Source organism: Taeniopygia guttata, chromosome Z (assembly GCF_048771995.1).
Source record: "Taeniopygia guttata chromosome Z, bTaeGut7.mat, whole genome shotgun sequence".
Lineage (NCBI taxonomy): Eukaryota > Metazoa > Chordata > Aves > Passeriformes > Estrildidae > Taeniopygia > Taeniopygia guttata.
The window spans coordinates 58,855,290-58,873,664 of NC_133063.1; the positions used below are offsets into that span (position 1 = coordinate 58,855,290).

The following is an 18,375-nucleotide window of genomic DNA, read 5'->3' on the forward strand; positions in this document are numbered from 1 at the left end:
GTACAGCATTTTATACTAAACATGTAAGAACCAAAACCAAACTGGCTTGTTGAAGTGGATAATACTTGGAAGATAGACAGAAGTGTTCTTTAAAGGACAGGAATTATAAAGTAAAATGGAAGTCCAGTTCTATATACTATTTCTCTTCAAGTAGTAACTTGCACTAGTGCACTATGTAGTCTTTTAAATGTTAGGTTGCATGTTTATTTGTAGCTTTTGGTATGATATATTTTTTTGAAACCTGCCAAATTCAGAATGGGAAATGAATATATATATACCCCCACATACTTCCTTTGAACTCTGATCTCTGAATGTGTTTCCATTTAGCTTCCTGTTACCATAGATTGAATTATGTAACCTGTCTGGATTTGTTTCTCTGAGAAGTTAATAGCTAGCGGGTTTTGAGTGTGGTTCTGCCTTCCCCCTCCTGTGTACCCAACATCTGCTTACTTTATATCTCAAGTGTTCTGCGCCTGCTGTGTTATTCTGATCTTTGTTTTTGATCCTTCCTAGCTTTTAGGTAGGAATTCTGGGAATTGTATTTTTGAGGGAGAGGGCATGTAAGAGAGGGCATCAGGGACTCAATTTTTTTTTGTGTAGGCCATACAATTTAGTAAACATTTAAATAATCAGTAACCTTCTGATAAGAAAGTGTCTTTTAAGATTTTTTTTACTTTTTTGTTTCTGTGCTGACATGTTTTATGCTGCAGATCACCCGAATTTATCTGCGGGCAATTATGTACAGAGTCTGATTAATATATGAGAACTTTTATTTTATATTGAAATACTGCATATTTACAGCAGTGCAGCTTGCTTGTCAAAAACCTTCGGTGTCTGCTGCAGATGGCTGCGCAGTCTTAAGGAGTGGCTTCCTGGCTGCATTGTACATGAAGTGCCAAACACAGAGCAGTTTTGTTCTGGAATGCCAAAATACATTAAATCCTTTCAGGAAGCAGCATATGTCAAACGAATAAAAATACCATAGCCACGTGAAATAGAATGTGCTAATTATGTTTTTCAAACATATTTTATTTCCTGAGTTAAGGGCTTAAAGAGAGCTTTTCATATTGAAGATGGTATTAACTACCAATTGCTGACTTACACTGTTAGCATTTTCACTACTTTTTATTTTCCTCATCCCCTATTTTTAGTTTGTTTTACGTATGCCATAGCTGGAAGTTGAAACCAGGAGTCTATCAATAAGAATGAAGGAAGAGGAAAACTATAATTATATTTTCCTCCTTGGATATCTAGGCCTGCGCACAGTATGCAGGTTTTTGGTGGGTGATTTGTGGTTTTTTTGGTTCAGTGGAGGTTTTGGTTTTATTTGTTGGGTTTGTTTGTTTTTTAAGGCTAGTAGTGTATATGTTCTTTACAGCACTGAGAGAAGTATGTAATTACTTGATAGTGCAGGTAGAAAACCAAGGTTGATAAAAATAACCAATGAAAGCTCTTGCTTCTGCTCAGCATCTTAATTCCAACAAGTTCTCAAGACAAGGAGTAAGAACATTTACAACTAATAGCTCCAAATATTTCAGGGTTTTGTTATTATAGAGGCACAAGCCCTAGGCCAAGCATTTTGTTGCTTGTTATTCCCACCTACTTGGGCAAAGTAGGTGGGAATTCACTTTAATTTCTCCTAGTTACAAGGCAAAGGTATTAAAAAGTGCATAGACAGAAAAATACATGTATATCTAAAAGCTGTAATTTCATCTGATTGGTTTCTAACTAGTGTATTGCATAATTTTTACTGATGTGAAATAATTTAAAAGCCTTTTTAAGACAGAAGAATGAAGTATGTATATTTTTTAAGCAATATTTTGTTCTTTCTGAATGTAATTTTTCTCTTGTTTTTTTTTTTTTCTTTTTGTTCAATCCCTATGATTAGAAATTGAGTTAAAAATTAACTTCAGTAAAATAACTTACATAATATCCTAATTGCTGTTCAGTCTTGTGTAAGAAATGAGAGGTCCTTGAAAGAGAAGAGAGGACAAATATTTTACTTCCATAGCTGTGGAAGGCACAGATTTATTTAAAACAAGCATTTAATAATAAAGTAGCTTCATGTGAAGCAGAGTCTGTAGCAGATGCCATAACTGCTGTAGTTTCATGGAGTGATTGTAAGAGATCTGTTGTAAAGCAGGGTTGAAAGCATGATATGGTCATGTCTCTTGAGTTGAAAAGGCTGTGCTGCTGTGTTTGTTTTCTGGTTTGAATTCCAGTCCCTGAGATTCTTAGCTGTCCAGTAATAGTGGTACCACCATTTAAAGATTTGCTCGTCTGCTGAGAGATGAGACAAATGCTGGAGTTGCTGTTTGTAGCTTGGTCCAAGCCAGCTGGGTTGTTGTTTGCTTTTGTATTTATTCTGGCAGTCCAGCTGCCTTCCCTGATTGTGATGTGTGTTAGTTTGATTGGTCTCAGCCTTCTTTGGGAAAATCTATAGATGTATGTTCAGGTACACATGAGCTTTCCTCCTCCTCAGCCTTTGTTCTTTGAAGTTTGGTGTTCATCTTCATTCTAGTCATCAAATTTTGTGTTTCATGAAGGAGTAGTGGTCCTGGTAGCCACAGAGAGGCCTCAGCTGTTCAAGCACAGTTAATTCCAGTGTTTCTGCTTGTCTCCCAGCTATCAGTGGCTACAGGAGTGATCTGTAGCTATTGAATTGTAGGAAGTATCAGAAGTAGTAGCACAAATGTTTTCCCAGGTCTGTGTTTTTCTTTTGTTTTTTAGTATATCTGAAATGTACTTCAGGTGTACAGGCAAGTGTCTATGGGTGTTCCTCTCCTCCCTGAACCTTAGACCTGTGTGTTAATTCTGTTGTCTGGCCTGGTTCACTGACATTTTCAGTGTGAAATACTAAGTTGAATCTTACTTGCACTTTAGCCCATGTCATCATGAGTAGCAGGAATTGATTTTCAAACAGACTTGGAAATTAGTTCACACACCTGTGTTCCAGTTGGACTTGCTACTATCATAGTGTTAATGCAGTCGTCCAGAAAGCATAAGCTTGAAACAAAATTTGGGTTTTATCTTTTGGGACATGTAAACCTTGCAGATAGCAGTGCAAGAGTTATAACTTGCAAGAGTTGTAATGTATTGTCTTTTCTCACTCTTTAACCAACTGCAACTGTCATGAAAGCACTTGTCATTTCTGGTTTTAATAGGCGAATAATGCTGTGGAATCTAGGGGTTTTTTTCCCCTCCTTGGCATGTATTCCAACTTTTTTTCCAAGATTTTCCTATGCTGTTGGTTGTAAATACCTATTTTATACCTCTCCATTAAACAGTTGAGTTGTTTTATCTTTTTTTTTTTTTTGTTTCTTTTTGAGGTACTTTGTAACTTAATTTTACACTGTAATTTAATTAACCTGGATTTATAACTGTTGTAACTTTTAAAAGCATATTGACTGTTACACTTTTGTTTCATTTTTTCTTGTGGTTTCTTCCTGAATATGTCCATTCTCCTTAAGCTCTCTAAGACCTTGGTAATGTTGATTTGAGGGCAAAACAGCAGACAGCATGATGGAAGAATTCTTTTTAATGAAAAAAAAAACTGTTTCTATTTCTTGTTATCAAGATTTACTGTTAAGTCTGGTTTTGAGGTGCATGGTGCGGGTGGCTCTAAGTTAATCAGTTGGTAGGAGGGGCTGTAGAAGAAGAATTTAGATGAGAAATTTGGGTGCAGTGTAGAGAGAGGTTTTGTTCATAGCAATTACTAGCCTTGCTTTACATCTAAGCATCTGAAGGCTATTGGAAAATGTCATATTTCATGGACTTGATTTAGGACGAATCACCTTTACCATCAATATTGAAAATAGGTTGCATTCTGCTTCAAGTTATGGGCATCATGGGCTATAAAGTGGCAGCTTTCTGATACTCTAGAAAGTTGGCATTTTTTGTATCTTCCCTTTAAGAACAGTAGGACACATGAAAGATGCATCTAGATCAGTGGCACTGTTGTGTATATAAATTTTTATAAATCTATTCAGTGTGTCAATTTATGGTTTGAGTTGCAGGTTGTTATTAATTGAAGATTTTTCTAAATTTTTTTTAACCTTAATATTATGCCATAGTGAACAACTGAGACCTTCTCTTAATAGTGCTTCCTTGCAAAACACCTCCTTGTACTGGTCACTTTAAAATTTGTAAATGGTTTTTGCTTTGGTTAAAAGAAAGAAAGTGTATGTAAATTTTGAGCTTACCATGTTGGGGATGATGATATGTGTACTTTTGTGTGCTTTATTCTCATTCCCTTAAGTCTCTTTTCAATTTAAAGCATTGCTTTGTAGGCAAGTAATTGAGTTTTTGTTGCAAAAACATGCACAGCACTTGCTGAGCAATAGTGTCTTGAAGTTCAGACCACATCCTGTGAATATTTCTTTCAGTTTTGTAGAGTAAAAAAAGTACTGGTACAGTCAGTCACTGGATTCACTGAGTATCCTTGTTTCTTCTTGGTTGCCTTTAGATATTTATCATGGTTAATTTTTTTCTTTTAATTCTTCCCTCCTGCCCCCTTCACTAAAACTATGAATCTGAAGTGGACTAAAATATAAATGTGACACACATGAATGAATTTTGCCATCAACATGTGCTATTATGAACATTAAAATATGATTGCATATATTTTTAATGCATCTTTTTTTATGCTAAAAAATACCAGTAATAATGAAGTTATCACCTTTACTTTAGAGGAGTTTTAATTTATAAATCCTATGGCTAAATGTCTAGCCTTACATTCTGCTGCATCTGCTTTGCACGCTCCCTCTTTGCTTCCAGTGTGGTTCTTTGTATCAGAAGGATATTGAAAGGATATCAGAAGGTATTGAAAGTGAAGACAAGGTATTGAAGGTGGACATAGGGTATTGAAGGTCAGTGAGTTTTTGAGCAAACTGATCTAAATGAAAAAAATTCTTGTCAATATATTTCAGGTTTAGGCTTCTTGGATCAGTTACTGATTGCATTTACAGTGTGATTATGAAACCCTTGCTTTAGTAAAAGGCAGGTGTGAGGGAGAAGCAAGGAATACTCTTGCTTCATCAGGCTGTAGTTTGAATTTTGCATGATGGAGATTGACTTGTCTTTTCAGTTCCAGTTGCTGATTTGGAATAGTCTTCCACTTACCCGCAATTAATGTAAATGTTGCTATTCATCATCAGTGATTTGATCCTTGATAATCTGTACAGAAAAGTCAAAAGTGCAGTTAAAAACTGGGATACTTAGCCAGTTACATCTTCTTTTAATCAGATTTATAGTCTACCACCTCCCATCTCTCCTACTTTCTCGTGCCATAGGTAGATTGACTTCTAGACTTGAGATGGTAGGCTGGGAATTTAATGTTTCTCTGTAAAATAGTTTTTAATTGCTGCAGGAGCGCAGCCATGGAAAAGAAGAAAATAACCATGGAAAAGGAGAAGAAACAGTGAAGACCTTTTCTCCTGGAAGCTATGTTTCAGAGCACTTGCTTTTGAGACTTATATATCTAGCCTCTCTCATTCATTGGGTTTTCTGGTTTCATTGTGTTTTTCATTATCTAGAGGAATCTCTTGATAGAAATTTGTAGGTCAACAGTATTTGAATGTGGCATCCTATTCCTTCAGATTAGACCTCAAGGCTAGCGTGAGTGGAGAACGGACAGGTGATGGGCAGTTGGTATGATTAGTAAACAAGTTCATATGTTATGTATTCTGACAAAATGATGGACTTAGAAATGTCTGTCACCTAGAGTGTGTAATGCCTTTATGGTATTTTACTTTTTCAATTTCAGATTGGTAGGATAGAATCACCTTTATTCGTGGAGGGATTGAAAGTGCAAGATAATTTAGGCGGCAGAGAATGGAAGAAGAGAGGACATTTAGCTTTGTCATTCTCAAATCTTCTAGGAAGACTGCTAGCTGGGTGTGGAGGTGCTCTGGGCCTGTACTGAGAAGCCGCATGTAGTGGCCTCACTTGACTGTACTGCACTCATGAAATGCAGGTGACTTCTGATCTTTCCCTCCTGTTTCCAGAAGGGCTAAGCCCCTATATGAGAGAGGAGGTGGCATTCATGGGCATAAAGTGAACCGAAAGAGCTGGTATTTGTGCTGTTACCCTCTTTTTAAGATGCTGATACTGTGCTTAATGTCTGCTTCTCTGGAGAGAATATAATGCAGTGATATATTAAAACACTAGTGAATTTGAAATGTATTTTTTGTTATCTGAATTTAAATTGCTCCCTGCAATGCACTTCTTAGAGTCATTGCATGAAAAATGTTTAAATTGAATTGTGAGGACTTTTTCCTTCTCCAGGCGCTCCAGTGTTAGTAACAATTACTTCTGATAGCTTAGCTGCACACTGCCTGCTTGCTGGAATCCTAAGGTGTCAAAATGGATAGTTCTCAACACATTCTTAAACAGTTAAGGTATTTCTCATGACAGCAGTTGTCTATTTGTATGTCCTGATCTTTAATCTGTAAAATAACACCTTACCTTCTGTTTGATTGATAAGTATTTGATGTAGCATTTCAGGGGAAATAGTGTTTGCTGTAAGATAAATTATTTTCCTGGGGTTCAAAGATGGAAAAAAACCTCAGAATATATTAAGTCTCAAATATTCTTGAACATTATAATTGGGAAGATAACTTATGTATTAGGCTTTTTCTTTCAAATGATGTAGTACAAGGATTAAGCTGTGCAAGATTTGGAGATACTGAATTCTTCCTGAAGGTAGTTTCTAAATTATGATCATTGGGCATACTAGAGAGTAACTAGTATAATGATATTAATTTCTCTGGGACTGAAATTTTGAAAATGTGATGCAAGGGTTGGTTGTTTCATTTCCTTCTCGCACCCCCCCACACTACTAATTAAGTAGTGTGTTTTAATTAAAATTTAAGATTTTTTTCTTAAATGCATTCATAGTCCAGTTAGTTATTGAGATACTGAAGTATCCGTTGACCTTGCAAATGAGCATGGAAAAAGATGCACCTTTTTTGTTTCCTTCATTTATTCTTTAATTTTTGAGAGTCTATCTATAATAAGAATCTAGAGTGTGGTAAATTGAAATTGAACCTGAGAGCAGGTATATTATTTTTGATGCAGTTTCATGTTTGCCTTAATCCCTCTCCCTCTAAGTGAATGTGTGACTGAAATAATATCAAGTGCATTCACTTCTACTGTTTTTAGAGTTACCTTTCTCCTGCATTTTTTCCACTTAAAACACAAAGATTTTTTTTTTTCCTTTTTTTGATGCTGAAGTTTTGGGCTTTTGGGGAAGAGTCAGATTTTGAGGGACTGGTATATAGTTTCAGTGCATCTGGCATATCTTAAAATGTTGGGCAGAAAAGATCTGTGAAAGATAGCTATGTATTTTTACATTTGTTCTGCTGTGTAGTTAGAATGCAAGTTGAACACTGCTTTTTGGGTGTATATGCCTGTATTTATATCTCTGTAGCTTGAAATAAGCGGGGGTGGGGGGGGTTCGACAGCGACAACAATATTTAAAGATCCATAAAAATTGCTCATTCTCTTTCTGCTGTGATGATCTGTGACGATCTGTTTTCTGGTATCAGTCCTGACACTTGAATATTGAACTGTGAGTCTTGCATGCTGGAATTATAGCCAGTAGTGAAGCTGAGCTTAGTGAGGGTATTATGTACTGCTGGAGTGGGTTTCTTCCTACCCTTTCCCTTGAGTCATTGATCTAGAGGAAACCTTAGGATGCAATGAAGAATTTAGGTGTTAAGGTTGTGTACAAATCAGTCAGCTGTTCAATATCAAGTACTTCAGCTCACATAAAGTATCTGCTAGTTGATACCCTCTCCTGCCAATCATCTAGCTTCTAATAAGAGGATTGTCTTTTAACACTTTAAATGGTAGTAGTCAAGTGTGTTTAAGCACTTATTACTTCTTTTTTTCATGTAGAATAAATACGTATCAAAGCAACTTCTTGTAAAATAGGCTAATTTTTATATGTTACCTGTAACTATATGTGTCCTCTGTTTGTCCAACTTAACGGAAAAAAATATACAAGGTATTTACTTCCTTTCAAAAAGCAGTTGAGGAAACCTTTTTTTCAGTTCTGGCTGCATTTATGTAATTGCTTTTGTAGGTGCACTGCTAGTAATTATGCTCATATATTCATAAGTTCCTATTTTTCTTGTTTGGCACTTTGGAATCAGCTAAATGATGCTTAAAAAAATCTAAATAGCATTTAAAAATTTGTCTTGGTAGATGAATAAAATGGAGGGGAAGAATCCTGTGGTACTAAATGATTTTTTTCCTGTTCATTGTGAAATCAAAATGTTAGGTTTTATGCATAGATCTACTGATTCAGTAGAACTGACTTAATAAATATTTCAACTAATCTTCTTTACAATATTAAATCTTGATTAGTACAATATTTTTATATTAATTTTGCTGCTTTAAGCTATCTTTTCTAATACTCACTGCTGTCATTAGTTGCTCTTATATTACTAAGATAGTGGTGTGATGATGCTTCTTGACTCTGGGTGAAAGTGAAAGTAGCATCCCTTGTGGTGTTCCATCTGACACTTTTTTCCTGTAAGCATAGCCAAAGTGATTGATACCCTTGATTTATACCAAGGGTAATACTGGTAATATTATCAGTCATTTTAGCATAGGCTCTGGGATACATTCTTGCAAACTCTGAAGTACTTGATAGCAGTACTAACCACATCTAAATTTTCACAGGACTTCAACAAAATTTCATGTAGATAAGCAAACTCTGATTATTCATGACATATATTGAAAAAAAATGGAGTCACAGTAACAGCAGGTTAGATACAGTAAAATGCAAAAAAATGTTTCTGTTTTTTAAGTAACATTTTTTTTTAAATGCAGCATAGTTTTCACAAGTGTGATAGTGGAGTAAAATCCAAGTTGATTCTTCTCCTAACTGTATTTGCAGCCACAAAAGCTCCAACATATTATTTGCAAGAGATGATTTAGGTATTTAGCAGAACAAATTTGTCTACTTCTGAAAAGTTCGGGCGGTTCATAACTGTTCTGAAATGGCTTTATAACTCAAATGTATTATGGGTCCTTCTTCCTGGAGTGACCTATCCATCAGGGATTTGAGTTGGATTGCCTTGTTGATACTAATTAAGTAGTCTGTTTTAATTAAAAATTACAAGTCTCTGATAATGAAAAAGCCACAAGTAGACCATAGCCTTAGTTCTACTTTCTAAGTTACCCTGTTGTGGGGAATACTGGCATTAGGAGAAGTGTCAAAGGTCTCTCTTCTAATGATGTGTAAAATTCTTATGTTCTTACTCTTCCTCAGGTATTAACTTTTGGAGTCTACATCACCACTTGTATCATGGATGCCAGGTAGTCACAAACTTGAGTATGTAGTTTGAAAGAGACAGCATATTCAACAGTCCATTCTTTATCTATAAAAATACCGCTCACAAATTGAACTGAATCTTTGGAAGATCACAAGACAACAGAGAGAAAAGTTAGTCAGCTCTCCTTAGTTAAGAGCTAAAAAAGCTATTCCAGGCTTTACATCATTAACCATCAATTCCTAAACAGGGTGTGTATGAAGGGAGTTGCTGGCTAGATATAAACTTGATTTAATGTGATACTTATGTTAGTATTTTCAACCATGCAAGGATTTTGGTTATAGGTGGGAAAGCAGTAGGTAAATTTTCTAAGGAAGATTCAGAGCCACTGCTTTAATGGGCAGCAGCCCAATTTTTTAATTCCTGAGAAAGCCAGGAAAGTAGTACTGCAGTCATCAACTGTGGCATCCTTCAGAGTTTCTAGTTGCGGTGTCCATGGTACCCCAGGAAGCTGATAAAACAAATATTTTGGAAAAGCTAGCTAAGATCTGTTAAACAACTGTATTACTATGGATGCTTCATGGTTTGTTAAATCTCACAGTGTTCTGGCAGTGGCAGAAACAATTATTTTCTTGGCAATTCTATTGCTGCTGTTTGTTGTAGAAATTTTAGAAATCACAAAACTCCAGGAATCATGAAACTCCATTTTGTGTCTGTGTATTAAGAACTAATCAGGATTGGATTTCTTGAAGAATAGCCTTTTCAGGACAGGTTCCATTAATCAACATAGAAACCTAGATTTAATAGACCTTTTTCTTTGGGTGAGATGTATTAGGTGTTTTAAAACCAGATGAGAAACCATTGTTCTGTATTTTGGCACTGTATTTGAACTGTCTTCAACAAATGTCACCAAGATGAGGCCATGGGTGTGTTTCACATGCATCTTAGATTTACTGCATTATTCTGGCCTACTAGCCAGGTCCACATACTAAAATTTTGTATTCTCAACATACAGAGTGTATGTCAGTATTCCACAAAAGCTCACCAGGCAGAGTAAGCTTCTGGGAAATAGATCCAACTACTTGTAAGTAACTATCTCCATGGTTGTCAATAACTGTGGCTGTAGACCTTCAGTGAAACATGATGTTAAGCTAGATGAAAGGCAGCTGGCAGGTCCAGTTAAATGATTGAAGCTTTTTTTAAACACTCATTTGTTGCAGTGAGTTTTATTTCCCCATGAGGGCTGTGGGAGCATTTGCGTCTGTATGGGTGGTGCAGATTCTCTTTCAGAGAACATGCTTGAGATTCATCAGAACTTTAAAGAGAAAGTCATTCAGTCCAGGTCCTGCGCATAACTGCTTATTGGTTTTGGTTACATTTTGTTAATCTGATAATTGACTCTATTCATACAAATAACAGAGCTGTTCTGAACTCTAGCTTGCAAGTGTATGTTTCAGTTTTGGCTGCCATAGAAGGAGGAGATCATAATCAGTTCTACCTTTTCTCTGTTTTGACACACTGCTTTTTCTGATTTCATTATGTTCAGATTTGACAAAGAACAAAAATAACTGTTGATAGAATGGTGGTTGTTCTGGTAAACTACATATTACTGTTCCTGTGTTTTCTGTGTTTGATTCTGTTGTAGAACAAAGTAAATATATGGATTTGAAACTGTTTGGTGCAAGGTCGCTTACACCCATCATTTTGAAAACACTTCTTAATTCTCTTTCACAGATCCATGTAGATGGTTTAATAAACTGTTCAACGTCCTGGTGAATCTGTGGTCCCAGCTGAGAAGTTGATTCAGGCTCCTATGGTGTAAATTGGCAGTGGTGGAGTGATTTGGGTAGGTGACAGTCCACATATGTTAAAGGAGATAAGAGGAAATAAATGTTTTGGCACACTTTTTGTTTCAGTTACACTCTTAAGTGTGCTATTAATATCTTCTCCCACTCACATGCAAGAATGACAATTTTTTAACTGCTGAATTTTTATTATGGTAGCTTGTAGGGATAATGCATAAGAAATATGAATTATGTTTGTTTTCTCTCAAGGAATGCTGGGAATATTTGCTGTACTGGCACCATCTGCTGCACTTGGGTCACAGAGCATGGTCTGTTTGTATTTTAAAGTTGGTTCAGCTCTATGTGAGCACTTGCGTAGGATGACTTCCATTGCTTCTGCTTTGTTTTTCTGCATTATTTGCTTACTTTGAATTCATAACCCATTTTATGGTAATGTATTCAGGTAGCTTTGTGCAAGAAATAAAGTGAATTTCAAGAAAATATTTCTGCCCTGGATAAGCTAACTTAAATGCTGTTGTTCCATCTAGGGAAAGGTTAGAGTGATTTGGGTTGATTTTATTTTTGTGTTGGGGAAGTCAGCTTCTTTTTTTTTCAGTTGAATGTGTATACGGTTGTGGTTCTGTATACTTGTTAATGGTATGTTTAGGGTGGGCTAAGACTGAAAGCATGATTTTTTAAAACGTATTCTTCATTGCATTATTTAATAGCAAATGCACATAGATGCTCAGAAAGGGATCATAGCAGAATAGGGAAAAACTGACTAGAATGATGTGGCCTTTTTTTTATTGTCCAATTTTTGTCCCTAATTGAAGTGCCACAAAAATCTTTCCTAGATTGCAGTATATACTGGAATAGGGTAATACACTCTCTTAGTCCTAATAAGGACTGTTGAGCAAATGCATTTTTTTTTTATTCTGCTCTCACCATCTTTTGCTCTGATTCAAGAATATTGTCAGAATGCACCCACAAATATGTGTAACCCAGAAAATGTTTGACTTTTGAGAGGGGAGATATTTTAATGGCAAAATAATGTTTTAAATGCTTAATAATTGCTGAAACTATGTGCTTGGAAATAGAGATGTCGTGATATTTAAATTAGGTAAAATTCTGGAAAGACAATACCAGGTGTAGGAACCTTTAATTGAAAATGAATTCATGGGGAAAGAGTGGGTTTTAATGAAAAAAAAGTTAGATTTTGAGAGGCATATTCTTTTTTTGAGCGGAAAATCCTATATATGTATATATATTATATAAAGTACTTGATGTTCTGTGTGAGGGCTTCACAATTGTTTCTGTAGATCCTTGTTTACAGAATCTTAAGAAGTGTCATTTTTCTCTGTTAAACTTTGGGGATTTTCATAATTCTCTGACTAGAGAGTGATATTATGGAAAAAATTGTCACAAAAGAGAAACAATTTTATCATATGGATAGGCTGGGACTTCTAATAAGCTGTTGCTGCCAAGCTAACCAGAAGTGGAGAGTTCAGGCAGCAGTGCACCGCTTGGATTTAGAGGGGGTTCTTTATTTTTTTATGCTACTAATATTGTTCAATAACATTGATTAAGGGTAAGATAATAGGCAAATACACATTTAAATGTTGCTAATAATTTTATGTTAAATTAGAACATTGTTTTATAATCCTAGTTTCATTGTGAATCTGTTGTTTTTACTTGGAATCACTTCAGTGTTACTAGGGTAATTAAAATGATATACTTAAATCTATAGTTTGTTTCCTGCTTTGTAGTAGCTTGCACTTAAGTCTAGTCCTTTTTCATTCCTAACAGTTGATTCATTAGCAGCTTTGATTTAATGAGTCTGTATTGGGGGAAGAAAATCTACCCACTAATAAGAACAGGATTGTGAAGGAAATGCTTTTTGAGAAGCTTGTGACTGCACACGTATCTTTAATAGTGAATTGTAAAGCATGTTGTAATGAAAAATTTACTGTAGGAATTATAAAAGACTTAATAAGTGTTCCTCATGTTTTGTGATCATCTTGGATGGAGGCTTTTTAATGCCAATTTAGTGCATATTCTCTAGCTTCTCAAAACCTTTTTGTAGTGAGTAGGAAAAGTTTTAGAAAAGTTTTGTAGTTTCTGGAAAAGTTGCTGTATTTGTCAAGCTGCTAAATTCATAGTGAGCCCAATGTTAAATGCTTAGGTCCACTGGAATGTAATGTATCAACATGTATTTACAGATACTGAAATATGACATGGAAATAGAAACCATAAGCAAGTTTTTACTTGAGAACAGCCAAAGTATATGAAAGAAACATAAGACTAAAAGTTGTCAGAGTTCTTTTTGTTTTAACTTTTTGTAATCGTCTGATGAATTTGACAAAACTCTGAAATCTTCACTCTTACAGTGTATAGCAGCTTCTTTTGAGATATATTTGGAGTGTATTTGGTCTTTTGATAATGCTTTATTTAAGGATGCAATTTTGAAGCTGTGTAATTACAGTTAAGAAAATTCCTATTTCATTGTCTTGCTATTAAGACTTCAACCTGAATAAAGAAAACTGTGTTGACTAAAAAGGATCCCCTGTATCCTATCCCTTCGGTATTCTTGTGACTTATTTATTCTGGACATGTTCCAAGATTCTTACATAAGTCTGGTTTGCATATTTAATCTGTGAGCCCTCTTGACTTGCAGATTCATTTCTCCTTGTAGCAATAAATGCTGCCCCAAATTCTCCCCCTTCCTAGTTATATTTGACAAGTTATGGCGTGAAATGCCTGCTCAAACATATCTCAGGTGTTTCGGCTGTGAAGGTTAAAATAGTTAGCATGAGATATATTTTATCTTGGCAATGCACTTGGGGAACTCATTGTTCTGTGAGCCTGGTGTTCCCTGTAGTGTAGGTGAAGTTATGGACATGATGTCTCAATAACTGAAATGTTTCTCAGACCCATAGGCACTTCTGTTAACATATTGTAGACTGCTTTGTTGAATGTTTTTTTTTTTTTTTAGGACACAGAAGGAATAGTAGTTAGTTTGTCCCTTAAATTGTGTGCCCTGCTAAGAGGGTCTAAACAAGATTAGGTTATCATAGGGCGGACTTGTGTGACAAACTTGCTGTCTGTCACATGGCCAGAATTGGGTATTATAAGGAAAACATCCTGTCTCCATAGAGGCAACTTTGTTTAATTCTATGCAAAAGCTAGATATTGGGGTACTCATGCTTGCATTATGTAAGCAGTTCTTGTTTTTCAATTTAGCAGCTAGCAAATGAAAAACTTCTTAAACAGTGTCAAAAATGTGTGGTGGTGTCAGAGGGGAAGTGTGTGGAGAACATTCTGGCTTCCTCTTCCCTCTATCCTCTTCTTTTCCATCTGCATTATTCCATTGAGATAGCATCAAGTGCTAGCTAATGTAGGTAAGTTAACTTGCTCTTGACAGTTGTCTGAATGCTAGTGGCGATTTCTGAAGTTAAGATATTGCTCCTGTGTCAGTCACAGACCTCTCTGGCAATTTCCTCCTTTCCTTTTGCTCCTTGCTTCCCCCACTAACCCCAGGATATTTTTTCCTTAATGGTCCAGTTGTGTGGGATTCCTTAAAATCAGAGGGTTTTGGGCACATTGCAAAAGGCCTCAGAGACAGCAGGATGGTGCTTAGAGCTAAGCAGTAGCTGTAAGATTTGTCAGCAGAAAAATTATACAAAAAGTAGACAGAAAAGACAAATAAAACAATAGTCTGTGTATTAACGCTTAGGTAGAATAACTTCCTAAATTGCAGAAAGGTATATCTGGTTAGGTATTAAGAAGGTCTAAACTTAATAATAGAGCTCTGTGCATTATATCTTGAGGCTTACAAGCAAGTATTGTATTCAAAATAAGCAAGCATTGTTTTAATTGAAGGTACATGAGCTTATAGTAATTAGATAGAACTACTGTCAATATGCTTTTGCTTTTTGTGACTGATCAAAAAGTTTATAAAGTAAGTTGTAACATTAAGTTCTTAGTCTGTCGCCTAGATGTGAGCTGCTAGCATCTTCCTATTGTCATAACCATGTAATGAGACTGATGCTAAAAAATAAACAGCTCTAAACGCATACCACAGCAGTCCCATCCCGTTCGTAACTTATATATAGCCCCTGACCGGCAATACAGTTGTATACATTATAATTTGAAAGTGTATTTTCCTCCTACTGGGAAGAAGTGATGGTGAAACTGAATTGCCTGATAGAATAGCTTGCTTTCAGTGATGTTGTAAGTAGCTGTGGGTAGTTGTAATGGTTGTGCCGTAGTTAATTTTTCTGCCAAAATACTTAAGTCTTAATATGAAGGATTGTACGAGTTTACAAATTTAATTGCACAAACTTATATAAAAATTACAGTTTTCTTCCTGTATCATTGCTGTGTCAGGAGGATTGTACAACAATGGTGTGCAGAGCTGTATAGATGGATGTTTTATAGAATTCCACATCAGGATGAGAAGTACTGGATTTCATTAAATAAGACCAGGTAAATTTGAAACTAGCTAATCTGCATCAAGTTCAGTCCAAAGAAGGCTTGTACACAGAAAGCAAAAAGAATGAGTTGCTTTGATTTATAGGGAAGGAATGCTCTATTGCCATGATGATGTTATACTATAAATTACATATCTGTGAAGACTTCTAGCCATCCGAGACAGACAAGCAGTCATGTTTTTATAAATGAACAAAAGGCATAGTATTCCTGCAGGTCCAAGTGGTCTTCTGACACTTCTGTTGATAAGCAAATGAGGATGAAGATGTTGAGGGTGAGCTAGCTGACTAGATAAGTGATGTAAAAAGAGTGGGTTTTGCTGTTATGAGCCAGCAGCTTCATTTTAGGGTGAAAAGAGATGACATTTTCCTCAAATTAAAATTACTTGAAGTAAACATCAGTTATAGAGAAGAATATCTCTTAAAACATGTGCAGAAGGAAAAATATCCAACTTCTTTCTAATACAAATGCAAGATACTGGAAATAGGGCTCATGAAAGACTGATGAATAATTCTATAATTAAGAAAAAAGTGTTGAGTACTCATTTTGAAGGAGAAAAGAAAACACTTATGGTTGATCGGTGTATTGTTGCTGACCTATGGTAGAAAAAGTGATGTTTGGTGGTTAAAATAGCTGCTTGCAATTTAGGAAGGGCAATGTGAAGAAAAACAACAATTTTATTTTGATGAGAACTGAAGAAAAAAACAACACTTATCATTTGGTTTTCTCTGTGACCACAGCAGAAATAGCTTGCTATGGACTATCAAATTGCAGTCACATACAGGATGACTAAGTCCCTAAGTACAGGAAACTTAATTTTATGTGCAGGTGGTCTTGTATTACTAATACTAAAATGTTCATTTAAAAACATTATGGATGCAGTATTTTTAGAAGTAATTATAAAAGGATTTGGAGTCACACCTATTATTGAAAGGAGCCAAATAACCACTAGTGTATTTAAAACCTCCTTGTTTTTGATAACGTATAAATGACTGTGAATTGACTTTGATTGTACATAATAAATACGAAGTTTAATCAGCAGCATTTTTTTGTTCCTTTTTATAAAGATCACTTGGAAGCCTTTCAGTGAAATTATCTGTATAGAAATTCCTTTTCCACTCAGTTTTGAAGGGAAATCAGTTAAAGGATGTTTTACTAGATGCTTAGAAAACATTGAATCTAAAACAGGCTAATATAGTAGTGAGAAGTGTGCATCTGTTAATTAAATGAAGGGGGAAAAAGCTATAGCAGTGAATCGTGGATTAGAAGCAGAAGACTTCAGAAAGTAAAGGATGAAGGGAGTCTGTCTAAGATATCTAGGAGACTAATATTAGGACCACTAAAGTGAATGATAATGAGATAAAATACACCAAAATATACTCATTTTTTAATAAATTTAAAAGATATGTTTCATTTACTTGGCAAAATAGGAGACTTTTATAATTATGAAAGTTGAGAAGAACTTGATGATCAACTGAAAAGTGGTTCACATTTTAAATTTTTTGATAATTTGGAAAATTGTTTGATTGTAATCCTGTAATTAGATTCATTCTGGCTTTATAGTGGAGGATTAATATTTTCCCTAGATATCATGTAAAACTCTTGTTTTAGTCTTGTGCTTCCTTTCTCTACCCCTTGAACTAATTGTCTAAGTGAGAAAGGAGCACTGCTTATCTTTTGCATTTAACTGCTGCTGTTTGAGGATACCAATCTGCTTGATTTGACTCTTAGCTAGGTGGAGAAGCCTCTCTGGTCTTTTTGCTAATACCATGTAAAATTCAACCAAGAGAATGTTCTTGCTCAGTGTAGGTGTTTATATGGTTTCTGCTTCAATCCTTCCTTACTTTTTGCGCTGAAATGCAGACTTCAAGTGGAAAGTATTCCAGACTTATTCTGAGTCTCAATTCACAGTTACAAATGCTGTAATTTATTTTGGAATAATACCTCCCCTTGAATTCAGAGGTAAAACTTTCTGAAAGTTTGGACCTTTTATAGTAGGTCTGTTTTATTTAGGGCCATGAAAATGATGGGAGGGCTAAGGTACCTCTTCCATGAAGACAGGCTGAGAGAGTTTGGGTTCTTCAGCCTGGAAAAGAGAAGACTCCAGAGAAACCTTACAGAACCTTTCAGTATCTGAAGGATGCCTACAATAAAGATGGGACTTTTCCCAAGAGTATGTAGTGATAGGAAAAGGGAGTGTGGCTTTAAACTGAAAGACGGTAGGGTTAAATTGGGTATTAGAAAGAAATTCTTTCCTGTGAGGATTGTGAGGCACTGAAACAGGTTGCCCAGAGGAGCTGGGAATGACCCATCCTAGATTAGATCAGGCTTTGCGCAACCTGATTTAGTGGAAAGTGCCTTTGCCTGTGGCAAAATGGTTGGAACTAATGGTCTTTAAGGTCCCTTCCAGCACCAGCCATTCTATGATTCTGTAGCTGACCTAATTGGAGCACAGAGGGAAAAACTTCCCTTCTTGCAGATATCAAGAAAATCAGTTGACTCCTGCCTCTCATGGTAGAATTGTGGTCTTGTTCTTCTCCCTAAATAAAAAAACCAGACTCAAAGTATTTCTTCTCTTGTATTTTATGGTTTTTATTAAACTTAATTTGTATTTTTGCTTACTATGATTTGGAACAGTAAAGAAACAGACCAGATAGATATGTCTACTTTTAATTTTCTTTTTAGAAAGCCTAAATGCTTGTACCAGCATAGCTGTACTATTTGTTTTTTATACACGTATTTGTTGAGGTGTAACATATGTAGTGCATTTTCATTCAGGATGGGTAAAATAAATTATTTTCCAAAGCACTACGATTACCCTT

General features: G+C 35.5%; 1 protein-coding gene across 16 annotated transcripts in view; it reads left to right on the top strand.

The window, feature by feature from the left end:
* ERBIN (erbb2 interacting protein) overlaps positions 1–18,375 on the top strand; it is a 117,196-nt gene that overhangs the window by 9,001 nt on the left and 89,820 nt on the right. For 6 of the 16 annotated variants that reach the window (XM_072922097.1, XM_072922102.1, XM_030257598.4 and 3 more), the window contains one exon: positions 11,016–11,127. The exons of the other annotated variants lie outside the window; for them this stretch is intronic. The gene's annotated coding sequence lies outside the window, so the exon portion shown is untranslated. The remainder of the gene's footprint in view (positions 1–11,015; positions 11,128–18,375) is intronic. 16 annotated transcript variants of the gene reach the window in all.